Genomic DNA, 6,000 nt, shown 5'->3' with positions numbered 1-6,000 from the left:
CAAGTGGCGAGATATGGGTAGATGATAGGATAGACTACAGTCTGATATACAAAGATGTAGCACAAAGACTATGCAAAGGAGGGCAGAACTACTCGTGTAGTGACATGTGTCAAGCTCTATGATGTTCAGAACTATAAGTTTTGATAAATTGCATCTCATTATTACTCCAGTAAGGGAATAATTACACTGTGAAAAATTTTGGCGAGTGCATGAGCCTACCCAAAATTCAAAATATCACCCACCAGCGTGTCGTGTTGCGGCCCTAAAATTGCCCCTAATAGTTTTGCAACAATTCTCTACCCCAATCGTGCATGGACTTGATATATCATGGGCATTCAAGGCCTATCTATAAAATCCCTTATCTATAAATTTATAAGAATAAAACACACAAATTGCCCCTCTTCATATGATACCCTTCTATACATTCAAAGATTTTGTGAGCGGGGATTTTTAAAATTTCTGTGTGGAACCCATGCACTATGCTTACATATTTATGAGTGACCCCCCCTGAGTCTATAACACCATTATAGATACAACTCCAAATTCAACAAACCAAAGTTGAAGAGAGATGCATCCTAAAACAATTGGAAGACTTGATTCATTTAATGAGGATACCTTTAGAAGCCCACAAGCAATGGTAGTACCTCAAGGACCAAGAAGTGCATCCTTAAAACAAGTGGAAGACTTGATTCATTTAATGAGGATACCTTCAAAAGCCCACAAGCAATGTTAGTACCAGAAGCTAAAGGAGGGACGACTCTAATAGCCATCAACACTGAGTAGGCCCAAAACTTAAGGATAGTATACCAAAAGGATGAAAATTGCACAATGTCTAGAGGCTTGGTTAGCAATAGGAGGTTGAAGAAAAGGCCAGGGAAGTCCTTGAGAAGCTAGCAAACATGATGAGATAGTGTAGAGGCTCCCATTAAATTTCACTGTAGAGAGCACCTTGGGGAACAAGCCCCCCCTTAAATGTAATCATATTTGAAAAAACCTATTAAATGTTATCTTATTGAAGAATTTATATATACCACAAGGAGTCTTAAAACTTAAGAGCACTTGATCCAACACTAACCAAGAAGATGTGGAAACAATTAGATTGGAATCCCCAAAAAAAACCCCAAAATATGTGAAGGCTACATTGGCACCAAAGGCACCCCTTGAAGTGGTAGAAGTATCTACACCTTTCAAATATGGAGATCAACTTAGTATGAGCATGTACACATTGACTAGTAGATAATCATATTTACAAAAGGAAGGGACAAGGCCACCTCCGCCACCAGTCAGGTTGCACAAGAAAAGATTAGGCTATGCATTGATGTGTTGGTCATGAAGAGTATCTCAAGATCCACCATGACTTCTACTGTAGAATGTATTGCATCAAGGAAGAGAAAGCTAATATAATGGAAGAGCATGCATGTATCTCAAGATCCACCATGACTTCTACTACAAAATGTATTACATCAAGGAAGAGGAAGCTAATAAACTATGGATAATATGTCTAAATGTTTCTAACTCCTTGACATCACAGGGACACCTAGGCTACAGTGCTTTGAAGAACAGGACAAATAAAAGTGCACACGCATGCTTGGGTCAAATGTTGAGGGACCAAGATGACCTAGTTTGATAAACCTTAAGTGATGAGCAGCCAAAGCCATTGGTGGAAAGCTAGGGACAAGACCATCAGTGATGGCAAGCCAAGGGTTGAAGTTTTTTAGCTAAGGTTTAATGGCCTATTTGGGCTACTAGAAAGCCACACATAGTTATAAGAGGCACGTCCATTAGGTTACAAGGGAAAAGAGATCCCTATAGATTGTTGCAAGGATTGGGATCTAAATTCTTGGAAGAGTGATGTTGCATGCCACTGTGGGGAGTCTCATGGAGGAAGGCACACTATCAACTTTAGTTGTGAATGCTAGAGGCAAGGGGAGAGTGGTTAGTTAGTCCACAGGTTATGAGTCACACTTAATAGGTGTTGATGAAGGGTTTGAGTTTCTCACTGCCAACTTTGCTTGTTGCTAATGCTAAATACATGTGGAGGATGGGTTGGAGCTAGTTCATATGACCTAAGTTCCACTTAATAGGTTTTTAATGGTTTCAAGTTCATGACTATTGTCTACAGGAACACAGAAAACCATACTGGATACCTATTGTAATCAATTGTTGCCTTTATATCAAATCTTTCTTCATGTTTTAGTTTTTAAAGGTTGTGTATCCTCATGTATTCCATAGTTTTCTATATGAATCCCTTCCAAAGTCACCTTAAGTTGCTGCATCATGTTATCATCCTTTCAACATCACCTTTACATGGCCTTGAATGCCCTATGTTTACACATAAGTCATAAAGGGTTGAATAATTTAGTGAAGTTGTGGATGTTTGCTAATACCCCCTTTTTGAATGATGATCTTGCATGAAACATTTGTGCCTATTGGGCACTATGGCAATCCTGCATGTAGGAAGGGAAATTGTTGGTATACTTCCAACTGTGAACTCATGACAATGATTTTGGTGAACTCATCGATGTTGGTATACTTCCATATATGAACCCATAACATAGATGCTAGTGAAGGGTTAATTGTGATATTGTGTTGGAACTTGGGGAGAGAGGCGAGCTTCATCATGGATGTGAGTGAGAACACATGAGATATAGCAATGGGTATTCTATTCATTGTGAGAGGGAAGTCCCTCTTTTATTGAAATGGAGAGAGGGTGGCCTAAATCAATGGCACCTCTCCTACATCAAAGGAGGTAGCTCCACAATCATAGGCACCACCCCATTTGGGGGCCCTTGTATTACATCATCACCTGTGTCATGGTCTATGGCACTAAGTGTCCCTCTTCTACACACACACACACACAGCCATATGATTGCTAGTGGATGCACACATGCACCTAGTGTGAAGATAGTGGGAGAGAGGGAAGGAGTCTCACTTGCAGCTTTCTCACATACACAATGGGGGAATACACATAAAGGTGGAGGCTAAAAATAGTTTTCCTCTTCTTGGTTGTGAAAGCCAAAAGAGCTCTAGTACAAAGAAATAGGAGAACCCTATATGTGGGTCTCAAACCAAACTCAGCTAACTAAGGTGGCATACTAACTGGGCCATGAACTAGAGTACATAAGGATAGCTGTCATCTAGCTATTATTCATGGGTGGTGTACCAACCGCATGTACCAACCGCATCTGCAGCTAACAAGTCGGTGACATAAATGCACAATGGTCACCTTGGCATATCACGAGTGGAGCTCGATATCTCAACACTCCCCTCGAGCTCAATCCCAATTCCTACACACCAAGCAGGTCTCTGAACTTGCGCAGCTTCTCAGTGCCCAATGCCTTCATGAATATGTCAGCTACCTAATCCTCTGTGCTGACATATACTAGATCAATAAGACCTAGTAAAGCCTTCTCCCACACAAAGTGATAATGCACCTCAATGTGCTTTGTTCTAGCACGATAGACTGGGTTATTTGCCAAGTGTATATTGCTCACGTTGTCACAATAAATGACAACTGGCCCATCTGTAGACTGATGCATATCATAGAGTAGCTTATGCAACCAAGCTACCTCACATGCAGCCATTGCTACACCCCTGTACTCAACCTCTGTGCTAGACAAGGCAACTGTAGGCTGTTTCCTGCTGCTCCAAGTGACTGCAGCACTCCCAAAAGAGAACATATATCCACTGGTAGATCGTCTATCAGAAATACTACCAGCCCAATCAACATCAGTGTATCCATGCAACTGTATCTGAACCCCAGTCTCATAAAATAGTCCATACTGCAGTGTGGACTTCACATACTGAGTATGCATCTAGCTGCATCCAAATGCGGTTTCCTTGGAGCCTGCATAAACTGACTTACCAATCCAATAGCATAGCTCAAATCTGGCCTGGTAATAGTCATATAAATCAGACTTCCTACTACGCGTCTGTACATAGTAGGGTCTTCCAGAAGCTCACCTGCGTCTGCGCTCAGCTTCACATTCTGCTCCAAAGGAACTAAAATAGTCTTACAGCCTGTCATCCCATATTTGGATAGCATGTCCAATCCATACGGCCTTTGCAAGAGCCGTATCCCACTTGGTGATCTAATCACCTCAATGCCCAAGAAATAACGCAGCTCTCCCAAATCCTTCATCTCAAACTTCTGCTTCAATAGCATTTTCACATGAAGGATATCTTCATCACTATCACCTGTGATGATCAAATCATCAACATAAATGACAAGCAGCATAATACCTTTCTCTGTTTTTCTCACATAAAGTGAGAAATCTGCCTTGGAAATTTGAAAGCCAATAGTGACAAGATACTGTCCTATCTTGTCAGCCCATGCTCTAGGTGCTTGCTTTAAGCCATACAAGGCTTTCTTCAACCTGCAAACAAACTCAGGATGAACAGCATGAACATAACCTGGTGGCTGCTCCATAAAGACTTCTTCTTGCAAATCACCATGCAAGAAGGTATTCTTTACATCCATCTGATGTAAATACCATCCCTTTGATGCAGCCATAGCAATGACTGCTCTTACGGTTGCCATCCTTGCAACTGGACTGAATGTTTCTTCATAATCAATGCCATATGTCTGTGCATACCCCTTGACAACTAATCTTGCCTTATATCTATTCACAGAACCATTTGCATTGTGCTTCACCTTATAAACCCACTTACAGCCAATTGCATTCTTGTCTTTAGGCAAAGGCACCAATTCCCATGTAGCATTTGCTTCCAAGGCATCCATTTCTTCATCCATGGCTTTCTCCAATTTTTCTTTTCCCATGGCTTGCTCAAAGGAAGTGGGTTCTAGTTCATGTATCACTTTGACCGTATAGGCATAGTAAATGGCTATAAATCCATCATATTTCAACCTATCCACAAGATACCTAGCTCTGGTAGACCTGCACAAAATAGGCTCACTTCCAGGTGCTCTTAAAACATCCCTGGTTTTCCTTACTCCAGGTGTAACAACAGAAGGAATACCCAACTCATCATCAATGCTCTATTCTGAGCCACTGGATTCACCATCCACATAAGAGTGACCTCCATTCACATCAAACATGGGCTGATCTACCTTTTGCTTTCCTTTTGGTGATACCTCCATACCACTATCTGCGTTGCTTTGAGGATATTCTCTTGATCTCAATCTGCCTGTCCATGGCAAACTATGTGAACCACTGCTAGAGGACACTGCAGGTCCACTAATATTTTGTGATTACTGCTGTGAATTCTATGCAGCATTACCATTTTGTGCATCTGCATCATCAATCACATTTATTGGTTTATGTCAACTACTCATCTCATCAAAAACAACATGCACTTCTCAGCTTTTGGATCCAACTTGGACCTCAACTCATCTGGCACATGAACATAGGCAATGCAACCAAAAATTTTCAAATGAGAAATATCTAGTTTCCTACCAGTATACATCTCCTCTGGCACCATGCCATGTATTACTGCAATGGGAGTCCTATTCATTATGTAAACTGCTATAGCAAGTGCTTCAACCCAATAATAATCTGGTAGGTCTTTTTCATTTAGCATGGCCCGAGATACCTCTCCAATATGCCTGTTTTTCCTTTCTGCAAGTCCATTTTGCTAGTGGGTATGACTGCATGAATATTGCTACTTTATGCCATGCTCCTACAGGAACCTTGCAAACATATTTGAGAGGTACTCTCCCCCTCCATCTGACCTTAGGCATTTTCTTTACAGGCCTGTTTCTTTTTCAACCATAGCTTTGAAAGCTTTGAAATTCCCAAACACTTCACTTTTCTTTTTCATAAAATACACCCAAACTTTTCTGTTGTAGTCATCAATAAAAGTGATAAAATAATGACAACCTCCAATAGATGCAGCTTTAGTAGTCCACACATCAGAATGGATTAATTCCAATGGCTTCTTACTCTCTTGAACATGCCTAGGAAATGGTTTCCTTGCCCGTTTTCCAAATTGACAGGCTTCACATACCTTATGCATTTCTACAACCTTGAATTTAGGCAA

The sequence above is a fragment of the Dipteris shenzhenensis genome, chromosome 25, assembly GCF_047967505.1.
Source record: "Dipteris shenzhenensis isolate YYH24624 ecotype China chromosome 25, Dip_SZ_1.0, whole genome shotgun sequence".
NCBI classification, from domain to species: domain Eukaryota; kingdom Viridiplantae; phylum Streptophyta; class Polypodiopsida; order Gleicheniales; family Dipteridaceae; genus Dipteris; species Dipteris shenzhenensis.
The sequence above is the reverse complement of the archived record's forward strand: the minus strand, read 5'-3'. Positions refer to the sequence as shown.